The sequence below is a fragment of the Sus scrofa genome, chromosome 7 (genome assembly GCF_000003025.6).
Source record: "Sus scrofa isolate TJ Tabasco breed Duroc chromosome 7, Sscrofa11.1, whole genome shotgun sequence".
Classification (NCBI taxonomy): domain Eukaryota; kingdom Metazoa; phylum Chordata; class Mammalia; order Artiodactyla; family Suidae; genus Sus; species Sus scrofa.
Window position 1 is genome coordinate 105,732,512 of NC_010449.5, and position 26,562 is coordinate 105,759,073.

The following is a 26,562-nucleotide window of genomic DNA, read 5'->3' on the forward strand; positions in this document are numbered from 1 at the left end:
CTAATTATTTGAAACATATTTCCCCAATTCAAGTTGCAGTTGAGTGAGGTCATAGCTAAAAACCGAAACAGTCAGCACAGAGTGGCACACACAAAGAATATCAGTATTCATGGGGTCAGAGGAGGAAAGCAGTTCTCAGAGAAGTCTTCCTAGAGGCACAAATAAATGTCCACTTACGTCTACGTATTCCGTGACTTCTTATCTGGCTTTATTCCTCTTGGTTTGATGTCCCTGCCTCATATATCCTTGCCCCAAACTTTTCAACAGAGAAGTTCATCCTTAAGAGAAAGTTTTACAGGGCTTCTTAGCCTGTCCAATATACAAAATCTGAAATATTATCATATCTTTTTGAAAAATGTTCTCATGGATTATTCTATTGATGTGGCAATGTGTAGCCAGGAGAACATGAGCTTGAGAGTCAGATATGTACTGTGAATTGTTATTTAGTGACTGGAGAATCTAATATGAGCTAATTAATTTCTCTGAGATCTAACTTTTTCACCTATAAAATTTGGATAAGATAAAACAATCGTAGGTTGGTTGTTAGGACTCAATATGAAAAACTTAATACATTACCTATTATAGTAATAAAAATGGTAGTTTATTATTATGGATAGTAATAATGAAATGAAAAATAACCCCCTCCCTAATCAGAAGATACTCCTTGAATGTGGACTATTTTGGGTATTTTGAATTTTTAATGAAACCACAATCGATCACATGATTTTATGTTCTCATAAAACCGGGGAGGATCCAAATGTCTCACCATTAGTAGTAATTCTAATAATTAAAAGGCTTTTCTTCCCATACCTCAGAGTAATTCAAAATTTTAAGTGCAGAATGAATTAGCTATTTTTCACTTTGAGAAAGTTGACATTTAGCCTTTTAGCTGAATGATAAGTAAGAATGTAATTATGTTGAATTTAGAGGAAAAAAACAGATTTCCCTTTTCTAGATGATGCATAGTTCAGCAGTTCTATTCAGAACTTTTAAATCATATAGAAAGTAGGTATTTAGTAACAAAATATAAAATTAATTTGTCACTATTCTATATTAAATTCTTCTTGCTCTACTCTCTGTATAGACTAATTTATGAAACAGGCAAAAATGCCAATTTTTTTACCTTATGTATATCAAATTCAATAATTCTCTTGATCAGGTACTAGTGTAAAACTTAAACCCATAACGTCATCACAGATGGCTGTAATTTATATCAAATTAAGTACTTCATAATGGACAAGGCCATAGAACAACACCTTGGAAGAAGATGAGAATAATCTAAAGGCCTTCAAATTATTCACATTATAGGTAAAAAAATTCTTAGAAATCTTATAGTTTGATTCTATTTTTTTTTTTTTCCAAAATGTATCCCAGCCATTGATGACTTAAAAAACTGGGTCCAGGAGTTCCTGTTGTGGCTCAGTGGTAATGAACCCGACTAGTATCCATGAGGATGCGGGTTTCAACCCCTGGCTTTGCTCAATGGGTTAAGGATCCAGCATTGCCATGAGCTGTGGTGTGGGTACAGACATGGCTCGGATCCTGTGTTGCTGTGACTGTGGTGTAGGCCTGCAGCTGAAGCTCCAATTCGACCCCTACCTTGGGAAATTCCATATGCCATGGGTATGTAAAAAGCAAAACAAATACATACATAAATAAATAAAATATAAAACTGGGTCCTAACACCAGAAGTAGCAGATGTAAATAAATGAGATAAAATAATAATTAAAAAGTAAAGGATTATAAAGAAATTCAATTTAAAACTCTATACTCAAGATAGAAGATAGTCATATACTTCATTCTCTAATCATAGTCTTGTTATAGGAAAACTATTTTTTTGTGCGTGTGTTTTATTTTATTGATGAGCTTGTGTTTCTCCTGGCAACATTACCAATGTTAATTCTGCAGGGAGGAAAGCAGGATGAAAGCTTACTAGAAGAGGTGAATAACTACAATGTATGGAAATTTTTTTTCCAGTTCGAAGATATTATGTAAAGCTTGGCCTTTAGTCCCCGTGGACTATGGGAAGGAAAAGTGATACAGGTTAAGGAAGCAACATGAATGCATTTGTTTAGTTTTCACTTTGGGCTCAAACTTAAGCGTGTATGTGCAGATACATTATTCATCAGGAAAATGAAAATCTAAATCATAATGAGATATTATCCTACCCCTGTTAGAATGGCTGTTTTCAAAAAGACAAAAAATAATGTGTTGGTAAAAATGCGGATAAAAGGAAACTGTTATACACCGTTGGTGGGAGTGTAAATTGGTGCAGCCACTGTGGAAAACAGTATGAACACTAACTTGAAAAGATAGATGTACTTCACGCTTCTTGCAGCATTATTTACAGTAGCCAAAATGTGAAAACAACCTAAGTGTCAACCTGTGGCTATATCGATAAAGAAAATGTGATACATATCTGTATATATATATGTGCGTGTGTGTGTGTATACATGTACAATAGAACATTATTCAACTAAAAAAAAGAAGGAAATCTTGTCATTTGCAACAACATGAATGGATCTTGATGGTATTATTCTGAGGCGAATCAGTCAGACAGATAAAGACAAATATCAGATGGTCTCACTTACATGTGGAATCTTAAAAAAAACAAGCCCCTAGAAACAAAGAACTGATTGGTGGTTGCCAGAGGTAGGGGGCTGGGTGTGGGAAGACTGGGTGAAAGGAATCAAAAGGTACAACTATCCAGTTATAAAATAAATAATTCATGGGAATGAAATGTTCAGCCTGGTGACTATATTGTAACTTTATTGTGTATTTGAAAATTGCTAGGAGAGTAATCTTTAAAGTCCTCATCACAGGAGAAAAAAAGATTTCGTAACTATGTATGGTGATGGATGTTAATTGAACTTACGGTGGTGATCATTTCGCAGTATATGCAAATATTAAAATATTGTGTTGTGGCTCTAATATATGACTATCATATTATCTGTTAATTATACCTCATTAGAAAAAAAGAGGAGTGTATGGATTAGATACGTCAGGCACAAATCATGGGAGAGTTTGATCTGACTTCTAACTCTGAATAGAATTCTGCTTTACAGAAGACTCTGTAGCAATGTGGGGGCACTGAAAGTGCAGGGCATGGTTGAGAAAAAAGATAGCCTGAAATAGCTCTTCTTGTGCAGTCTTGATTCCCATGTGGCATGAAAGGAGATCAAAGGAACCACATTTCCTGCCGGGAAAGTATAAAATAACTGATTCAATCGAGGGGGTTGCCAGAAGGAGTGTTCACGTATATACCAAGTGAGTATTTGCCCTTGAGCCATAGAATGAGCCATCAAGTCATGAAGCTTAACAAGAATCACAGTCAGACCTTGGGGTAGTACAGTGTCAAAGACAGCTGAGGTAAATCAGTCAACCAGAGGAGATGGTCAGCTTCCTAGGTCATTTGCTATGCTGAGAGAGAACACAGACCATGAGTTGAATCCTACCAGGAGCTAATATGTAGATTCCATCAAAGAACCCGAGAGAGACCCTCGACAGTACACATGAGGATCATAATCATCAAGAGTCCCGCTGAAGAGTTGCCTGGTTCACTGATGGACCAATAGCACATCCAGACACCACCTCCATCCTTTGCACTCTGCTCTCCAAAGCCTTGACAACCACATGCTTTCTTTTGTAGTAAAAATTCGTCTTGGGAAAGAAAATGTAAAGACGGAAACAGCCCCACTAGGGATCTTGTGTTCGAAGTGATTAAATATTTATTCAAATGATACTGTGCAAATTAGAAAAGACTGATACTGTTAATTGACCATTTTAAACAACATTCCCTCCTATCCCCTCCCACAAGTCGGAAGATTAAATTACTGGAGATAAAGATTCCATGTTTTACTCATCTGAGTTTTGTGAATAAATTTGCTATTCTGTTACATTTTAAATGTTTATTTTCCAATTTAAATGTAGGATTTGTGAGGACAGACAATACGTCTTTTTGAATTGCATTTATACAGACCTGTACCACAGTAGTATTTTGGCCATTTCCCTATATGTTTCTTTATTTATCCAATAAATATTGAATTGAAAATAATATTTTTTAATTAAGATACCTATTGACTGTGCAAATGCCTAAAGCATTTTAATGTTTAGCAGAAAATAAGAAAGTACATATGAAAATATAAATAAAGTAAATAAAGTAAAAAACAACAACAAGGAAAAACTGGATAAAATCAGCAAGAGCAGAAAATACGGACTCCACAATTTTTTCACTTAATAAAAACATTCTGAAAATTTCTTTAAAGATAATCTTATATTATTGTTTTGAAAATAGATTACTTGAGTTATCAACGTTGAGAAAATAAAAATAGACACATTTACTTTTTTCTTTTTTTCTGCGCTTTGAGGAGTTCACAGAACAATTAATTCATTACATTATCTAATAGTTTTGGGTATATACTGTGACCCAAGAAGGTTATTGGGTGAATCAGTAATACCAAATAACAAGGTTGAGCAGAATTCAAATCTATAATATGAAGAATTGGCACTCTGAAGGGGTAAAAGGCCATGTTAGCAAATTATTAAAGCAATATAGTAAGATAATACAAAGACCCATACAGAGAAACTCAATAGAACAGACAAGCCAAAAAGCTTTTGACTAGCAATGTTGGGGAAAATTTTAGAAAGGAGAAATATGAGTTTGAATTTCAAAGGCAAATCAAATCCCTCATGCCCCAACATCAGAGCATCTAAATATACAAAGCACATATTAACATATCTGAAGAGAGAGACAGCGATACAATAATAGTAGGGGACTTTAGTACCTTATTTTTAACAATTAGTAGATCATCCAGACAGAAAATCAATAGGGAAACATTAGACTTAAACTTGTTATTTGTAACTGATGGACCTAACAGACGTATACAAAATTTTCCATCCAACAGCAGCATAATACAAACTCTTTTCTCATACACATGGAATATTCTTCAGAATAAAGAACATATTAGGTCAAAAAACAATTCTTAATACATTTAAGAAGATTGGAGTTCCTGTCATGGCTCAGTGGTTAATGAATTCAACTGGGAACCATGGAGTTGTGGGTTCGATCCCTGGCCTCGCTCAGTGGGTTAAGGATCTGGCGTTGCTGTGAGCTGTGGTGTAGGTTGCAGACGCGGCTCAGATCCCACATTGCTGTGGCTCTGGCATAGGTCGGCAGCTACAGCTCCGATTCAACCCCTAGCCTGGGAACCGCCATATGCCATGGGTGTGGCCCTAGAAAAAGACAAAAATTAAAAAATAAATAAATAAATAAAGTAAATTTAAGAAGATTGAAGTCATATCAAGCTTTTCTGACACAGTGATTGGGAACTAGTAATCAATTACAAGAGGAAAACTGACAGATTTACAAATAATGTGCAGGTTAAACAATATGCTCCTTAACAACTGATGGGTCAAGGAAGACTTCAGAAGAGAAATCGAAAATACCTTGAGACAAATTAAAGTGGAAACACAACATAACAAGGTTATGGGATGCAGTGAAAGTAGCTATACTAGGGAAGTATAACAGTAAAGACCTACAGAAAGAAAAAACAAAGAGCTCAGATAATTAACAGCATTACACCTAAAGTAACCAGGAAGAGAAGGACACGCTCAGCCCAAAGTTAATTGAAAGAAAGAAATATCAAAGATCAAAGAAGAAATAAATGAAATAGAAGAAAGACAGTAGAAAATATCAATGAAACCAAGAGTTAGCCTTTTGAAAAAGTAAACAATATTCACAATCTTTTAGCTAGACTGAAATAAAAGAGATAAGTAAATAAAATTAGAAATAAAAGAGGAGACATTACAGCTGATAACAGAGTATCAGAATCATAGAGCTATTGGGAACAATTATATGCAAGCAAATTAGATAATCAAGGTGACATGGATAATTTAAAAAATTTTCATAAATCATGAAGAAATAGAAAATCTGAACAGACTAAGTGATAATGAGGAATTTGAATCACTAATGAAAAACCTCCCAAAAAACAAAAGCCCAGGACTTAATGGCTTCACAGGTAAATTCTAGCAAACATTTAATGAAGAATTAATACCTATACTTCTTAAATCATTCTAAAAATTAAAAGAAGGGACAATACTTTTAAACTCATTTTGCAGTGAGCATTACCTGATACCAGAACCAGACAAAGACACTACAAGAAAAGAAAATTACAGGCCAGTATCCCTGAAGAATATTGATGCAGAAATCCTCAACAAAATATTAGCAGACCAAATTCAACCTTACCTTTGAAGGGTTGTTGGAGTTCTCTTGTGGCATAGCAAGAAGGTTAAGGATCTGGCATTTTCACCGCAGTGAAAGTCTGCTGGGCATTCTGCTGTGTGAAATAAGCCAGGCAGAAAAAGACATTTCTAGAATTACAGCATGATATTACTTATATAAAAAAGCAAAACTCATAGAAACTGAGAGTAGAAGGGTGGTTGCTAGGACCTGGGGTTTAGAGTATAGGAGGAGAGGCTGGTTGAAGACAACAAAGTTTGAATTACATGATGGTGAATAAGGTTTGATGATCTAATTTGTAACATGGTAACTATAGTTGATAGCACTGTATTGTAGAATTGAAATTTGCTATGAAAGTAGGACTTGTATTCTCTCACATATGCAAAACAAATGAAATGTGAAGTGGTGAATTGTTAACTCAGTTGTGGCAATCCTTTCACAATATGTAGGTATATCTAATCATCATGTTGTGTACGTTAAATGGATTACAATTTTGTCAATTGTACCTCAATAAAACTGAAAAAAGTTACTTGTGAAAATTACAGTGTTGCCATGATCTGTACTATAGGTCTCAGACGCCGCTTGGGTCCCGTGTCTTGTGGCTGTGGTGTAGGCCTGCAGCTACAGCTCCAATTTAACCCCTAGCTTGGGAACCTACATATGCCATGAGTGCGGCCCTAAAAAGACAAAAAGGGACCAAAAAAAAAAAAAATATATATATGGTAGAAAAGCCCAGGAAGAAGGTCTAGTTTAAAAAAAGAGGTAGATAAATTTTAAGAATATTTTAAAATTTCTGTTGGACTTGGCCATGAAAGAAATCACTTACAATTCTAAGTAATTTTAAATGAAAAAGTTATCTTTCTATTCTAACCATAAGAAACATCCTGTAGGACCCTTCTAAACTGCACTTTTGAAGACAGCAAAGATGCTATTGAGACTGAAAGTTACTGTTCTTACAGCTCATCTTCTAAATGATCCAGTTATTCATAAGGTATAATTGTTTTCCAGAGCATTCTTAAATTATACTTTCAGCTTTGTGTTTTCTCTTTTCATGACTGATAAATTGAATTTGGCATTTCTCAAATCAATTACAATTTTGTAGGGTTACTTTTCTTGGTCAAATGACATTATAAGCTATTTAGTATTATGATCAATTTTCTGTTTGATGAAAACTTAAAAAATACAAACTTTTTTTTTTCAGTAGTAAAGGCCTATATTTTCAGTGAGATTATGCTATTTACCATGGTTTTTCAGTTATATTTTGGATAGTCTACTAATGTTTCATCCTTTAGTTTTTTTGATATCTGCTATAGTCAGATTTTCTTCCCACCAAACTCCCTAAAGTCACCTTTTTTTTTGGTATTTTTAGGGCTGCACCCATGGCATATGGAGGTTCCCAGTCTAGGGGTTGAATCAGAGCTGTAGCTGCCAGCCTACACCAGAGCCACAGCAACACGGGATCCGAGTCACATCTGCAACCTACACCATAGCTCATGGCAATGCTGAACCCTTAACCCACTGAGCAAGGTCAGAGATTGAACCCACATCCTCATAGATGCCAGTCTGGTTCGTTAACCACAAAGCCATGACGAGAACTCCAAAAGTCACCTTTATTAATATTTGTGATGTCTCCATGTTCCAAGTTCAGTGACTCAGTGACCAAATCTCAGTCATGATTATTTGAGATTTTTCTGGCAGTTGATCATTCCATCTTTCTTTAAATACTTTTTTTTTTTTTAATTTGATTTTTAGGTTACTACACTCTTAACTCTCTTCCTATCTCACTGACCACTCTGGATAAGTCTTTGCAGGAATCCTCCTTCTTTTCACAATCTTTAAATGTTGTAGTACATCAGAGCTTAGAACTTGAACATTTTTTTTTTTTTTTTTTGTCTTTTTGTCCTTTTTAGGGATGCACCCAAGGCACATGGAAGTTCCCAGCCTAGGGGTCTAATCGGAGCTACAGCTGCTGGCATATGCCACAGCCACAGCAATGCCAGATCCGAGCTGCGTCTGCAACCTATACCACAGCTCATGGCAACGCCGGATCCTTAACCCACTGAGGGAGGCCAGGGATTGAACCTGCAAACCTCATGGTTCCTAGTCGGATTCCTTTCCGCTGCACCACGACGGGAACTCCCTTGAACATTTTTTGTACCTTTATTTTCAGTTTCCCTGGGATGTGTAGCTTTAAAAACATCAAAAACTTCTATATTTTAATCTCCTCCTTGGACTTACATATTCCACATTCACCTACTTGACACAACTACTTAAATTTAGCAGGCATCTTAATCTTAATATGGATTTAGCCTAACATTCGATATTTGCACTCGTACCTGATATTCCTAAGTATTTTCAATTTTAGAAAATGACAGTGCATTAAAATGTATCCCAAATCTATTTTTATCACTTTCACTACTACTACCCCAACCAAACCACCATCTCTTGCCTTAATTATGCAAGTTTCCTAGTTTGTCTCACTTCTATCATTTTTGTACCTATCCATAGTATATTCTTTCATGCGGTAGTCAGTGTCACTATTTTAAAGTAAAAATCCTGTTTCTAAATCTCTTAAATTACTTCGGTTCCTTTCAGTGAACTACTCTCCCCTATTTTATCTGGTTCCTGCTCCACTCAAATATCAAATATCATCTCTTTTTTTTTTTTTCTTAAACTTTGCTTATTATAGTTAAACCACTCGGCCTTTTTGTTTGTTTGTTTTTTTCCTGTTTCTCAAACATGCTAAGCATGTTTCCCACTCTTCTTGCAAATCTCTTTCCCTAGAAAAAAGGGCCTCACCCTCTTCCATCTTGCATGCCTTTGCTGAAATAACTTCTTCCCTTATCCACGTGATCTGAAATACTCCTAGTCTCCATTCACATAAGCATACTACTTATCTATCAATACTTACATTACCTTATTTATGTACTTGTTTTTTATCTTCTTGCTAAAATATAAGGCCCAAGAAGACGAAAAAAAAACCCTCAAAAAACTACATACTCTTAGAAAAATAATGACTGAGTGACAGAATACGTGAATAAACGAATGTATAATATTTGTATCTCTCTCTCTCTTTTTTGTCTTTTTCTTTTTCTTGAGCCACTCCCTGCGGCATATGGAGGTTCCCAGGCTAGGGGTCGAATTGGAGCTGTAGCCACCGGCCTATGCCAGAGCCACAGCAATGTGGGATCCAAGCTGCGTCTGCAACCCACACCACAGCTCATGGCAACGCCAGATCCTTAACCCACCGAGCAAGGCCAAGGAACAAACCCTCAACCTCATGGTTTCTAGTCAGATTCGTTAACCACTGCACCACAACAGGAACTCCAATATTTGTCTCTCTTGAGTTCTTTCTTCATTTTACTAGTTTCCTTTATGTAACTGCATCTTTTGAAGCATTGTCCTAATGAGTCTAATCTTATACCCTGAGAGTCAGGTAACTTAAAAGAAAGATGGGGACAACCATTTATGTTACCTTTAGCTTTTGAGTGACTTATCATAAATAGTACTGCTGATGCTATATAAACAATCTAGATAACATGTTTTTCGAATGACTATTTATTGTCCATTTTAACAAGAGAGATTACTTGAAAATGTATTGCCTCAGGATAAGATATCACTTGTAAAGAAAAACTTAATTTAACAAGGTATACGAATAGAAGCTTTGAGATTTTTAAGATTCAAAAAGAATTGAGTCAGAGTTCCTGTTGTGGCTCAGTGGGTTAAGAACCCATCTAGTATCCATGAAGATGTGGGTTTGATCCCTGGCCTTGCTCAGTAGGTTAAGAATCTGACCTTAACACAAGCTGCAGCATAGTTCACAGATGTGGATCACATTCCACGTTGCTGTGGCTGTGGTGTAGGCTGGCAGCTACAGCTCCAATTTGACTCCTCGCCTGGGAACTTCTATATGCCATGGGCCTTTAAAAAAAAAAAAAAAAAAAAAAAGGAGTTACTATTTTTCCAAAACACTGAGAAGTGTTTTATATGTTAGCTTTTGTGCAGAATCTGAAGAAAACAGTTTCCACATTTGGGTAGCTTACAAGTACTATTGTGTCCTAAATGCACTGCCGTAGAGTATGTTTATCATGTTACTAATATAGGAATCTTCAATATTACCTTGGAAAAATTACTCAAAATTAAATATCTAATGGATATTAAATCTCATGTAAATAGAATTTACCTGGAGAAATATGATAATATCTGGTTAGCACTGTCTGTGAAATTAACATTAGAGAGATTAACAAGATACTTTCTAGACATCATTATCAATAAGAATGAGGAATTAGACAAATTAAATGAAATCCCTTCTGTTTTAAAGTTCCAGGAAGCAGAAACAAACACAAAGATTTCTTGTACAATCTTACTTAAATGTACAATGATCATCAGATTTCTTTTACTGTAATTTTCTAAGATTATCTGCAACTTTCATCCATTCTGCAAAAGTTAGCACTGTTGATTCTTTATAAATGGTACTGTTAAACTCTGGACTTTAAATTTCTTTTATTCACCTCTAGTCGTAGGGTCACAGCTCTTATCATGAAAAGTCCTTGAAAAAGTTATTATGCATTTTGATCCCTTGACTTCATATATTAAAATGCAAGAAGACTAACATATTTCAAAATTTATATGTGCATCTGAAGCCTTCTTTATCACCATTCATCTTTTCTTCTGTCTAATAACAAAAGCTTATTATATTCACAAAGACAAAGGCTTCGAGTAAACTAGCCCATCAAGGTGGTTTTGAAATTCTGTATTATGGCCACAGCAAGTTAACTGAATAAATCTTCTGAAAAAACTTTCCTCTTTCTTTCACATATGTGTCATCTTTCCTAGATGACTCAAGACTAAATAGTCTGTTCTTTATTTAATCTAAATGAATATAGTGTGGAGTAAACTAGGCCTAATTCTTGGATGCTCAATTAAGAAAGAAATTCCATTTCTAAAATATACAACTGTCTTAGAGAAATACTGATTTTGCATAGGACTGACAATGGAATCCTCTGACCACCTTCTGCTAAGTGATATAAAATATGGAAATCCTAGTGTCTACATGTTAGAGAGGACCTTAGGGATACTCTGGGCTGAAACCATGGAGTTCTATGCAGAAGTATATGCCTCTTGTATATCTGCCTTTTATTGGTAGTGGCTGATAAACTATATGCTTATATTTAATTTTAGATGTTTCCAAGTTTTTAAAAATAAAATATTCTAAATGTAGTATGCAATTATAAATGTATTCAGATATAAGACATTTTCACTTTCATTTAATGAAGAATTCATTTCTCAGTGAGCTGATGTGCCTTTCATTTGTGGAAGCTCATCAAGGGACTGTTCCTTTCCTTGTATAATGCAGTTTACTTTGCACAACCAGACAGCTTTCACCGGCTGATTACACTAATTTCTTTTTCCTAGCTAGCCTTGGAAATCTTTGATATTGTAGAACCACACTGACTGGTGCCATGAGGGAAACTTTTGTGAATTTCTGATATAAAATGTTCTGCTTTGAATGAAAAGAATTCCCCAGAAGTGGATTTTAAATCCCTTTTGCACATATTTTGCTGGCTGTTAACTCTACATTCACCATTTTGTCTGTGAGTCTTTTATGTGATATATTTCAATAAAGGTTTTATGAGTTATTTTTAATACCTGTACCTTCATAAATTAACACACTTTCCTGATTGTTAGGGTCTGCTTTTTACTGGTTAATTTGTTAGTGTCTTATATTCATTTGTACTGATTCACTTAAATTCTTGCCCTGGTGTACTTTTTTTAACAATTATGCGTTGTAAGCTGTTATGCAAACCATACCATATTTGTTGTTGGGCACCTAATAATGGATAAAGTACATACGACTCTTCTATAGATGAGACTAAACACAAAAAAAGCAAATTTAATTGATTATGTAGACACAACTATTATAAAATGATAAATGGGTAATTCCATTTGATAAGTTCTTTTGCAAATAATGGCATGTGTTGCCTGTCATGGTTGAAGAAGACTACTGTACCTCACTGAGCAGAATAGAGTAAATATTACTGCTCTCCTTAAAAAATGGTCATTTTAGGATAGAGTTTTGCTTAAAGTATGTGAGCTGGCCTCAGGCAAATAACAATAATATCTATACTATGCTAAATAAGAAATGGAGATTTTGTGCAGTGATTTTTCACTTTGTGGATCAATTAAAGGTAACAATAAATTGTAATGCTTAGCTGCTGAAGAATGAAACCACATCAAAATAGTTAACATAGATTCTAAAATTATTGGCTACTGGCTTTAGATGAAAGTTGCTTCAACTTTAGTTCACATTAAACTAATTTCACTTTGTCAGTTTTTGTTTGTTTACTTTTCATCATTTTGGATGTTTTTATTTTCTCCAATGTGACAGTAACATCTGTCAGCATTCATATGAATACTGGATGCTCCTCTAATTTATTCTTTACTGTAAATGACATCTGAAAAAGCCACATTCTCTGCTACTATCAAAAAGTTCAATCAATGAAGAAGTTGTATTAATCTTTAATAACAGAATATTTAGTCCTTGAAACTAAAAGATATACCTAGTTGCTTTGACAGAAAACAAACTGTAAAATGTAAAAAGAAAAATAGTCTCTTTACATGACATATGCCATTTAAAAAATCCTTATTCAATTTGAACCTGTATAAACACAACTTAAAATAAATCTTTTTAACAAAATTTTTCTTTAAGAAGTTAAAATGTGCCAATTTTGCCACACAAATGAGTAAGTAGAGTGAAACCAGTAGATACCAGGTAACCCCCCTGTTTCCCAACTTGCTGTGCTATTATGTATATACATGGTAGATACCTAGTTTCAGTCGTTGTGGTTGTAATGCTTTCTTTTGCTAAATATTCTTCATTCAAACTTGCTGGGGCTACAGTAGATAAAGAATAATTTGCCATCCTTTTTTTGTTTCATGCTTTTAAGCCTTGAACTAGAACAATAATTGTAGTAGCTCAACTGATTTATGAAAATGAGTTTTATTAAAATGAGAACTGCTTCATTTAATAATAAAAAGGGTAGAGGTAAGACACAAGTGAATTTCATATGTAAATGACTTTAACCAGCTGAATTGAAATATGTTTAAATTATCTTTCACTTATAATTATTGTGTTACCAATAAATTGGACTCATAAACTTGAATACAGTATGAGACTTTACAAGAAATAATGCCTCATAAGCATGAGCGTTGTATTATTATTTATATAATTTTAAGCATACGTCACCATCACTACTACACCTTAAATTGTAGAGAACCAAATTCGGCAGAATTGTATAAATAAACACACAATTTTGTGTCCATTATTATTTAGGCAATTTTTTTAGGATAATAGATTTTAGAAGAGGGTGTGAGATGTCTACTTTCTGTGAACTCTGGCAAGTTACTAAATCACAATAAGCCTCAAGTTCATGTCTGTAGATCGGGATAGTAAAATGGTCCCTGCAGTTTCCTTAAGGATTAAGTGAAACAATATACAAATGACAGTATATAAGATGCGTCACCTTCAATGAGTGTTCAATAAATAGGTATTAATGGTTCAAAATCACATGAAAAAATTGCTTATATGAAGAATGACTATATTAGACAATGATAGATATGCCAGGTAGTCCATGATTTCATAATTCCTTAATGTTTTCATTTTTAAAGCTTGAATATTTCATTATACATCAGGATTGAAGCAATAGGAAGCCAACGACAAGAGGTATAACTATAGTGCATATATAACTGTTTATGAATAATTAGGAAAAAAAAGAAACATTAAAAATTAAGTGTTGGAGTTCCCGTCATGGCGCAGTGGTTAACGAATCTGACTAGGAACCATGAGGTTACAGTTTGATCCCTGGCCTCGCTCAGTGGGTTAAGGACCCGGCGTTGCTGTGAGCTGTGGTATAGGTTGCAGACACAGCTCTGATCCCATGTTGCTCTACAGCTCCGCTTAGACCCCTACCTGGGAATCTCTATACGCTGTGGGTGCAGCCCTAGAAAAGACACAAAGACAAAAAAAAAAAAAAAAAAAAAAAAAAATAAATGTTGATTTCTCTTCCTGGTAATACAATAGCTATTCTATCTATATAGACAGATATAGACAGCCTAAGACATAGATGACATTAAAAAGAAAAACAAAACAACTCTTCCCATGCACATTTTGATCTACTGAGGAGGCAAGAGGAATAAAGCCCATAAGGTTGTAAGAAACAAAGCACAGGACACAGATGAGGCTGTCCAAGATTATCTTCCAATCTCTGATAGAATAGATCTTGTTTTTAATGAGTTAACCATGGAATGAGAGAAGAAGGCTTGGATCTGAGCAAGATGAAATTCAAGATTGTAACCTTTTTTGTTTTTTTTCATAAAGCTGGAAACTCTAAAAACCTCTTACTACAGTAGATACTCTAGGAAAAAATGCCTTTGAGAATTATGTCAACTGAGAATTACTATCACAGACTTATAATGATGGAACTTTGGAACCTTTATTCATATTACTTTTAGGGCTCAAGGACATCTAAGCAAAATGTCTTATTGAAGGTGCTCCTGTATGTTAATGCCAAGGGATACTTAGCAGAATATACACTTTGTGGGCCATGGTTTAGACACAGATATTGAAAAGCCTATATGCATAAAGTTCTGAAAAATATGAGCTCACAAAGAGAAATCAGAAAACATACAAAGTAACAAGCCATAGGGAGCCAGAGTAAGCAGAAACAAGCAACAGGATCGGACCTGCATACAGATATTTGAATGACCAAAAACAATATTAAATGATTTTGTTTAATAGGCTTAAAGAAAAATTTAAAAATCATATTGGAGTTACTGCTGTGACACAGTGGGTTAAGGACCCAACATTGTTTCTGCAAAAGCTTGGATCATTGCTGAGGTATAGGTTCAGTCCTCTGCCTGGCACAGTGAATTATGAATCTGGTATTGCTGTAGCTGTGGCCGAAGGTAACAGCTGTGGCTCAGCTTCAATCCCTGGCCTGGGAATTTCCATATGCTACAAGTGAGGCCAAAAATAAAAATAAACAAAATAAAATAAAATAAAAATCATCTTACATGTGTAGTGAATACACTGTTGCTATGAGCTAAATTATGACACTTTAAAATTCATACCTGATGCCCTAGCCTCAGTACCTCCGAATGTGACTCTATTTGGAAAAGGGCCTTGAAAGAGGTAATTAAGTTAAAATGTGGCCAATAGATTGGGTCCTGATCCAGTGGGGATGTGTCCTTGTAAGGAGAGGAAATTTGGACACAAAGAGACAACAGAGATGCATGTACACAGAGAAAATACCATATGAGAACACTGCAAATAGGCAGCCATTCACTTTTGTCCCTCTCATCCACATCATCATCTTACACAGCTCTCTTCTTCCCACATTTTATTCATCATCTTTTTCCTCAGCATCCGAAGAGTCACTCTCTGCCTCCTGCTCTTCCAGCGGCTTGTCCAAGACATGGATGTGAAAGCTGTAGATGTCGCCATACTGATCTTGTTTCAGTCTCTCCAGCCATTTCTTGTCCATGACATTGTCCAGCTGAGCAGCTCTTAATGCCTTTTCCTCTCTGCTTTTTTTCCCCTTCCCACTCCACCTTCTTACTCAAAGGAACAAGTTTCCTCTGTCACTTTAGTGTAAGTTTTCGAATTCGAGTTAGATATTGGGTGACCTTGGTGAATCTCTGCTTACATTTGTGTTGAGTGAAATGGGGCCAGTAAGTTAGGTTTTTATCTGTTTGCTCCAGTGCTTTTTCATAATTTTTATGAAGCCAAACCTGCTCTCAAAAGTGCCTAGGGAAAGCTGCTCCTTCTATAACTTTTATATACAAGTAGCACTGCCCTTTCTCTTTTTTGATAGTGGTATATTGACTATTTGCCAGAGGATAGGATGACCAATTACATAGCCCAGTCAGGCTATATTTATTTCTGCAAATACTCTGAATCTTGGTTCTTATTTTGAAGGAACAAACTTGGTTGTTTCCTAGTGTATTCCAGATAACATCATCTGACTGTATGGTGTCAGCGGTTCAGGGGACAGAGCCTGGCTAGGTCAGGGGAGCACCCATACTTCCTCTGGAGAATCACTTATATTGCATTTTTTGAAAAGTAAATCGAGCACAGACATTAAGAAGAACATTGAAGCACCTTGGTAGGAAAACAATGTAAAATATAGTATAAAATGTCATGGGGCATTCATACTAAAAATATGCTTGTATTATGAATATAGTAAGGCTTTATTATGTCTAGTACTTGAAGACATTAGTACTTACAGACATTATTTCTCAGAGTGTTATATTTCCTCATTAGATTCATCTGAAGCTCTTAGGAAACCTGAATGTTCTCTCCTTTACATAAGCAATTAAAAATATAAAATGTATTGGGTTAATAAAACATTATTTTTTAAGTATTCAATTATAAATCTGAGTACATGTATAAGAGCAATGTTTCTGAATGAATACTCAGCTGGAACTAATTTACTTCTTCAAAGATCCCCTGAGATCTGAGCAATGGACTAAACCCTTTTGAACTACCTTTGAATGCTGTAATTATATTGAACTTTGTCTGAAAGTAACAAATACCTAGAAAAAAACCCAAAGTTCCAGAACACACAGAGTGAGTGAATTTGTTAACTCTACAGATTGAATTTGAATTCTGTCCATTCTTCCAAAATTCACAAAGTATAGAAACTCTGATATCAAACTGGGATAACTTATAGGAACATATTAAAATTCTCTAAACAAAATTAAGTACTTGGAAACCAAACTCTGAAGTTGCTAGTGCAGATTGACCAACAAGTTCTGTAAATGAGGAATTTACAAAATATATATTCCTTTATAGGATGTGATTCCTTCTTTAGTAGAGAAGGTTACGGGGAAACCAAGAAATTTGCCAGTTTCAAAACTGATAATTTCTGTAGAGTCTTAATGTGGCAAAGATTTAAACTATGGAAGCAAGGGCCTGGGAACATTTTGTATGGAAATTGGCTTGTTATAAGTTGATCTTCTAAATGTAACCAGCTCATCACACTTACCCCTCTTTCCGTTATTTCCTTATATATCAGATACCTTTTTTGAAAAACAGTATACCAACTACATTAAAAATGACTTTATAAATAAAAAATAAAATAATCTATAATATTATTATTCAATAAGATTATTTTTATTTATAGTTTTTCTTATATCAGTGGAAAAATATACTTTAGTCAATATTACTGAAAATATGATTTTATGTGCTAAAAATTATAATGCTATAACTTTCACATAATTCCTAGTAATGTTTGTTGCCACATCTTATTTTTTCACATGTTATTGTATTATGACATATTTTGGTATGTATACATAAGATACAATAATGTATAACAATGAAAAAATAATTATAAAAGAAAAATATTCCCTCATTTTTAGATATTTAACATGTAATTATTTGTTTTTCTAGTTTAGGTTCTGGCATAGTAAATATATTTTTTGAAGAAATATTTTCTTCTATCACATTTTTCCCTTGGGATTTTTAGTGTAAATATCACTTTTGGGGTACTTCGTATATTTTTTTCCCCAAAGAAATACGCCAAAATTATAAACTTCTGGAAAAATAAAACAACATCTGTCATTAATTGAGCACATAATAATGTACCCACCACTGTGCAAGGGTCAACATTCACCAATTCAGATGAGGTTCTTGCTCTTATGTTGTTTACATTCCAGTGTTGGAGACAGACCATAAACTATAAGTTTTTCCAGATAAGCAAAAGACCTATGAAGGCAATTAAATAAACTAATGAAACAAAGTATGTTTGAAAGGGGGTAAGAACAGCAAATTTAGTTGGAGAAAACTATGGAGGGACTTTCTGAGTGAGATGTGGATAACGGGGAGGAGACAGCAGGTCCCAGGAAGAACATTCCAAGGAGAGAGAAGAGTGAGAACAAAGACACCCCAGAGACAGATCTCTCTCATTTGAGGAATAGAAAGACCAGGGGTGGTGAAATCAGGTAAGAGATTAGAGATATCATAAAGGGCCAGAACATGGAAGGCATTGCTAGTCATGTAGTTGTCATTAGAGGATTTAATAGGGAAGTGACATGACCATAATTTATATTCTATAAAGTTCATTCTGGCTATTGTCTGGGCAATAGGTATTTGCAGATATGAAAAACAAACAAATAAAACAAACAAACAAAAACAACCAGGGAGCCCAGATCAGAGTCATCAAAGTATTCATGTGAGAGAGAAGGGTGACTTGAACTGGGACATGGAGAGCAGAGAGAGAGAGAAGTGAGTGGAGTGGGGTTACACTTGCAGATAAAGTCGACTGGGCCCAGTGATAAACTAGAGTTGATGTATGAAAGAGAAAATGCTAAAGTAATTAGGAATCCACTTGGTCACTCTCAAGAACTCAAAGGTATTTCACCAATCAGTAAGAAATTATATTAATTAAAAGAGAAAGAAAGAAAAAGCCCAAAACTCCAAAGCAAAGATTATCCATATTCTGTACTTATTTTAAAAGTTAAAGAAAGAAGCAAAACATGTATTTTTCAAAATCATCTACTGCCTTGAAGCAGCAGTAAAGAACAACTTTATTCTGCGGTACGATATAAAGGGACATTGAAACCTGACTAAATCCTCTTTAGTATCCATTAAAGACTTATTGATTGTGATTCAGACTTACCCAAGGTGATAGAGCAATGCCTCTCAATACCTCTTCTACCCTCTGTCAACAATTTGAAATGTTGTCAGCCAGTTAGAAAGGTAAGAGTTTAGAACTTTTATTAGGCTCCCTCAGGAAAAGATATACTTAACACTGTGTGTCTGTGTACAAGCACATGTACACATGTGTTTGCATAAACATATGCATAGGTATATGTATATACATAACGTGAACCTTTTCAACTGTAATTGCTATTTAAAGTTCACTCCATCACTTGGAGATTAAGTATTACGGAGAATGGAGCTATGACTGTAAGAAATGAGAATTTATTGTCAAACATTTCCAGAGGAAATTCATTAAAATGGGTTGTTTAATTACATTGAGTTTATTATCTAGGAGTTTTAGTGCCCAATAGCTATTGTCCATCAAGCCAAACTAGGTTCCAAAGAAGAAATGCAAGAGATGAGGTCATGGAAATACAGATATTCTTTATTAGCTTAGTGGATTTTGTCTAAAAAGTGCAGCTTCATCTTTTATTGAACTAAACTAGGTTATTTTTTAAAATTTATTTATTTTTTTAATTTTTTATTACTCAAATGAATTTATCACATCTGTGGTTGTATAATGATCATAACAATCTGATTTCACAGGATTTCCATCCCACAACTCAAGCACATCCCCCCACCCCACAAACTGTCTCCTCTGGAGACCATAAGTTTTTCAATGTCTGTGAGTCAGCATCTGTTCTGCAAAGTTCAGTCTGTCTTTTTTTCAGATTCCACATGTCAGTGAAAGCATTTGATGTTGGTGTCTCATTGTATGGCTGACTTCACTTAGCATGGTAATTTCTAGGTCCATCTATGTTGCTAAAAATGCTGGTATTTCGTTTAAACCAGGTTATTTGATAATATAAAGGATCTTCTTCTTTCATTATGGATATGTCTATATACTATGTGAAAAGCAGTCTTAGTATTTTTCTCTAAAGCCTGTACTCTAATCTTGGACCTTTGCCTCTAGTTTGCCTATCTACACTGAAGAAATTACTCATACTTCTCCTGATAACATTATTAAAGCATGAGCTATCAGAGACATTCAGGTGTCTTTTTTTCTCTTTCAGAAGAAAACAAATAGTAGAAACCACTGCAGTTATCTTACTTCATTAACATCAGTGTTAGAGCAATGAGCAGGCTAATGGCAAAAAAAAAAAAAAAGCAAACTTTCTTTATTATCAAGAGGAGAATCCAAATCTTTATAACATCATAAATCAATAATTGAAACTACTCATTTCCAAATATGTTATACCTAAAATACAGGCCTTTTATTTATAAAGATCATCTCCTTTGTCAAAAAAATGTGATGCTGTTTTATCTGCCCACCCTTCCCCTGGAAGGAACAATAATTTGATGCTTATGTTACTGTTCAAATTACTTATTCAGTTTTTATGGAATGCTTTGATGTTCCAAATAAAGCTCATCATTCTGTAGATCAAAGAGGACGATGCCTTTCACCAAAGAAGTACAATGCACCAATTAGCATTTCATCTATGAGAATTAAATATATATATTTTTTTCCTTCAGTAAGTCTGTTGGTGCCTATGATATACCCAGAATATGTGAAGGGCTAAGTAGGCATGTTTCTCGTGACAGGTGAATAGACCTGAGAAAGGTAAAACGTGCTGAGAACAAAAGTGCTAAAATTTTATCATTATAATAAAAATGCTTTGTATCATAAATAATACTAGTAGCTATTATTAAACAGCTGTTTTATTCCATAGTTTCTTCATCTTGAAAATATAGACCAAGTTAAGATGTTAAAATGGTTAAGCAAATTATAGAGGGAGCTCTTCTGTTTCTTCCATAACTGGAACTGGAAATCTAAGTCTAAAAGATTAGATTCCAGCTTGGAAAAGGAGCACAGCTGCTATTCATGACTTGAATTTGTCTAGAAAGAATGTCAGCAGGATGCTCTGAAGTGCTTCAGCAACATTTCCTAAGTAGGAAGATTCTGGCTGTGTTTGCTTGCAGGAACTGTATGCACAATCCACAAAGCTGAGTTTCCCTCCCCAGACACTTGGAGTCAGCTGAAGCCTCCCACTATCTTTGACTGAGTTCTGATGGAAATTTCCTTCTCGTGGATTTATGATCTGCCTTGTTGTTCAAGTCATGATCTGAGTCTTAACCTCAGTTCTACTGTCCACTGGGGAACGTCATCCCTTTGGGATACAAGAATGTCTAATACTTACTATGGCCCATGTTCTCCCATGTTGTCTTTAAAAGGTGCTACACTGCTTACCCCCCCACCCAGACCACCACTACCCAAATAATTGTCACATGGCACACACCCCTAGTTCCTTTCTTGGATCTATCACACCCTTTAATGCTACGTGAAAATGTCTTCTGGATTCATGAAGACTTATTTGTTGTGTGACATAGATCTCAAAAGGATTTTAGTTTGATTCCTTCATACTTTAAAAAGAGGAAGAGGACTTAGGTGAAATTTCTGTGATCATATTTTAGAGTGGCAGTATATTAGTTAACTATTGCTACAAAACAAATGACTGCAGCACTCAGTTGCTTAAAATAATAAATACTTATTGTGTCACATTTTCTATGCATCCGAAATTCCACGGTTGATTTGTTGGATGATTTTGGCTCAGGTTCTCTCATAATGTTGCAGAAAACTTCTTGGGCTAGGCTGCTGTCGTCTGAAGACTTGACTGAGACTTCATGATTTGATTTCAGAATGGTCCAGTGGTTGGCAAGAAGCCTCAGTTCCTTGCTGGCTGTTGGCAAGAAGGCTCAGTTCTTTATCATATGGATCTCTCCTTAAGGCTGCTGGAGGGTCCTCATGACCAGATCATCCAGAGCAAGTGATCTAAGAAAGAGAACAGGAAAAGGCAATGTCTTCATGATCTCATATCAGAAGTCTTACACACAGTCACCTCTGCCATGTTCTCTCGTCATTAGAAACAAGTCATCAAGGTAAAGGGCATCAAGCTGCACCTTTAGAAGAGAGGTGTGTTAAATAATGTGTGGACCTATTTCAAAAGCTCTACATGATAGGAAGAACTAGCTCTCCTTCAGAACTGGCTGTGTAATATGCTTGCAACCTAGAGGAGCTCCTTCTCTCTCTAAGTATTCAAAGTGGAATGTTTACACATCATGACAGAAAATTTAAATGCATGAGGTTTATAAATATTTGAATTTAATAGAATCAGTGCACAAGATTCTATACAGAAATAGTCAAGCACATTATAGTTTATTGTGTACTATTTCCAACACCAATGATATGTAGTTCAAAAGGCACTTAACTTAGTGTCAAAGGCAGAAATTTAAATATATGCAGTCTTTTTCATAGTTGGGAGACCTTAGGCAAGTTACATAATCACTTTGCATGTCAGTTGCTTCATTTACTTAAATGAATTCTCACAATAACTCTGTGAGGTGTGTATTATTAGCCCCATTTTATAGAAGACAATATTGAAGCTCAGCAGTATTGCAGCTAGAAAGTGGCAGAGTCAATATTATGACGCCAGTTTTGTTGATTGATGCCCACACTGCTTTGCTCTCTTCTGTATCTTCTGGGGAAGAGAGAAAAAAATGTATAAATTAGTCAATGATGTTGGAGGTATGAAAGTGTTTAGTATTTTATTTTTAATAAAGTTAGCATCCATACAAAAAACAGTCTCATAAATTCAAGTAATTCCTATTGAAAAACTAATTATATGCTTATATTAATCAACAGAATTTTAAATATCAGCAATTTCCAAAGTTGTTCTTTAACTTAAAACTGAGTTAGGGTAAGCAATCAAATAGACTATTTTCTGACCCACAGTATCACCTTGCTCTGTAATTTCTTATCAGTGGCTGAGATAGTATTGAGAGTACTGATTTATGGCTTAATTCTAGTGACACTCCCAAGCAAATGTCAGATCAGTGGTGCTCTTGGATAGTTTAGGTATTCCTTCTTTCTTCAAAATCCAGGCTCATGAACCATCTTGATTATGCTATAGATAGAAAAGGGGATATAGGAAAGGTCACCTTTATATATAGATTCCTACATTTGTTCATTGTATACTGCTCTAGATCAGGTGTTGAATATTATAGTTGAATTGCCTTAAATGAAGCTATTCAAATCAAGACATATTCTAAAAGCTTAGATGGATGCTTGATAATTTAAAAAATATTAATTCTGCTTTGAACACTGTAGGTTTATGGAAAAAAAAGTTGAATTTATTGAATATTTAAGCTACTAAATTTTCTTAAACTCTTATGCATCCAGATTGGAAGTGTCAGTTGTAGAATTAAATGCTATTCCTAGAAGGGGCATTGACCAGATAAAGCACAAAGATGGATGCCGTTACCATGAATGCTGGCCTGTTTCCTACAGGCTGCATCTAGCTTCTGTTGGAGTTTAGCAAGTTACAAAACTATTGAGTATGTAATCTGATGGTAATTTATCACATGATAACATACTGAGGCTGAAAAAGTGATCAATTTTTAAGTTCTCTGTTAATATGTAAGAAGGAGGTTGTACACTGGGTAAGTATGAATCAAAAGGTAATAAATGTCCCAGAAGATTTTAACAAATGTAAATTGCTGTATAAATATTAAATAAATTACACAATATTTTTAGGCTCTGAAACATCGAATCACTTTGCAAAGGACTAAATGTCAAATAAATAATGCATGTTTATACATATTTCTTCTATGGACCATTATTACAACTCTGGCAACACTGTTTGCTTTAAAATTTTTATATCCAGCATATATTCAATTTTGGCACTTAACACATATGGCCTGATTTTGTTTCAAGGGCTAACCTTCATTTCTCCAGGGAACAATTTGAAGCTTGAAGCTTGTAAAAATTGGTCACCTTCCCTGTGCGGAGGTTGCTAAAAGAAGTTGAGGAATGGGGAAGACTGTATTAGAGGATAAGGGTCTTGGGAAAATAGCTCCCCTTAAAAATTGTGTGTAGAAGGAATTTTGTTGAAGTGAATCTCAAAGGCAGCTCCTTTGATGGAGTTCCCTTGTGTCTCAGTGGATTAAGTATCTGGCATTGTCACTGTAGCAGCTCAATTGCTGATGTGGTGTGGGTTTGAACCCTAGCCCAGGAACTTCCACATGCCACAGATGTGGCCAAAAAAAAAAAAAAAGGTAGCCTTCAAAATTAAAAATTCATATATTGACAGTCTATGCTCTGAGGGAGATATGTGGAAGCTAAAAGACTGGGTGAGACTGATAACAATACAAGGATTATACCAGTAATAGTTATTATTATTATTGTCACTGATTTTTTTTGTGTGTACTTAGATTGTGGCAGGTCCTTAGAATAAATTATTTCATTTTTAAACATCACTTCTAGTGAGGTAGATTTCTACCCTCCTGTTTATGGATGAGGAGTTTGTCACTCCTCATCCTCCTGTTTATGGATGAGGAGTTTGATCTCACACTGTGAGATCACTGACTGACTACAATTACATAGCAATTGAATACCAGTGGCTTTACGTAAACCCAGGATAGTCCTATACTAAAGACAGCACACAGACATACCACCCTCTCGCTGTCTGCATCTGTGCCATGCCCTTTGAGACAACCTGAATCCTTTTCAGTATCAGGTCTTGAATGTCTTCCCCTAGTGCACCCACTGGAATACACAAGAAGGTAATCTCACCTGCAGCGTCCCTGATGGGCCCAGCATGGCTATTGGTCATTCAGATATGTTGGGATTCCTTCTTCTCTAGCAACATACTGTTCGCTCAGCCAGAAAGTGTTGCAAGGCTGGGATTGAGTGGAGTGTTTGTTTCAGTTGCTTCTTGCTAGTGTTTAGAATGAACAGACCTCAGAGAGCAGGGGGCTTCAGAATGAGAAAGGTCTTGAGAGAAGGACATATTATCAGGAATGTGATTTTCAGTAGGCAAGAGGAAAGAATTCAGATTGGAAGGTAAAATGAATTTCATGAGGGGGGATTGTCTGCACATTTTTAAAATTTGTCAAAGGAAATCATTAAGGATGTTCATGGGGATGCACTGCGTTTCTGACCGGGATCTGTGCTAGAATTCCAGAGCATTATCTCAGCACCTAAAAGCACTAGCAAGGCGAGACAGATCAGAGGAGGAGACTAAGTCAAAGAGTGCTTTATTATTAAAGCTTTGGTCCACAGAGGAAATTTCTTATGAGAAGAAATTATGTGAAGAGTTCAGTAAGGAATAATTGAAGAGGTCAGTTTCTAGATTTAGAGTATAGAGTCAGAAAAATTGACTTGATCCCAGCTGTCCATCTGCTGCCTCTGGCTGACTTTTATAGAATTGACAAGGGGAAGCTCTTCATCCACAGCTGGAGACTAGAAGGGAACCAAGTGATTTAGCTTTAGTGTTACAGGCATCAGAGCAAGGCAGTTATGCCATTAAACTTCGTATGATAAATGAACTCAATTTCTTGTTTTGGCATTCAATAATCTGCAGATGCAAGCTCTTTGTCAATAATATATCTGAAATTTATGAACATTGTTTACAATTTTTATTCCTAAGTGGTAAATGTTTAGATATCTGAATTTAAAAACCTATTTGTAAATCTCACATGTAAAATCTAAAATAAAATGATTATTTCTATCACATATCCTTTATTGTCAGGTTTTTGTCTTTGATTTTAAACCATAATGTCTGTTTCTGTTTTGTCTTTGCCTACTATATTCCCTTGATTACATAATTAATGGGAATTAGTAAAAGCTGATATGTGAATGTTAATAAAGTGACAATAGCTGTCGTTTGAGGATTTGATGAGACTAAGTGTGATGAAAAGTACCTCGTATGAATTACCCTCCTTTAGTCCCACAACCACCTATCTGGATAGTTGGCTTTCTTAGTCCCTAGAGAGATTCAGTTAACTTGTTGTCTTTGGTTATAAGTAAGAAGAAAGCATACTGAGGTGCAGACTGAGGCTTTCTAACACAAAAGGGTCATTCTTAACTGCTTGCAATATTATAAAATGTAAATACACACCCTACCAATGTAAAGTTCCTCACTGCCTTCCATTTCATTATGATTGCAAACGTCAAATTTTCCCTGCAGAGAGAGGGAAGATCGTTTGATTGCCAAGCTGTCTTGTCCTACGTACTCGTTAAGAAAGTCTAAAGTATAGCTAAAATATTCCATTGTCTCAAGGAAAAAAGAGATAATTCGTGGGTTTCAAATTCACTATTTTTTATTTTGACATTTTGGATAAAAGTGTCTTACATTTTTACAATTTCAATTTGTTTGTTCTTTTTTTACTTTTAAAAAACATACCAGAAATATTCGAAGATTTGAAAAATTTACTACAAGGTAGCTACAAGGAAGAACAAGATAGCTGAAAAATTTTCTCTATCTAGAGAAGGAAATCTTAGAACGTCAGCCTAAAAAGAAAGTAACTAAACAGGAAGATAAGCCTACCATATATATATAGTCCTATTTTTTCCCAAGTTTTCTCTCAAAAAGAGAATGAGAACATCATTAAATTCATCTGAGGTTCTTTGGGGTTCTCTTTCCTACCCTTACCTAAAGATTTACATTTCCATATTAGTTTACTATTAACCGTTGCTGCTGTAATAACTTACTGCCAATAAAGTGACACTAAACAATTATGCATTTATCCTCCCATAGTTCTGGCTTGCAGAAGTTCATCAACTTCA

At 35.0% G+C, this 26,562-nt stretch overlaps 1 pseudogene; it reads right to left on the reverse strand.

Moving 5' to 3' along the window:
- LOC100524506 lies at positions 1-26,047 on the reverse strand (annotated as a pseudogene).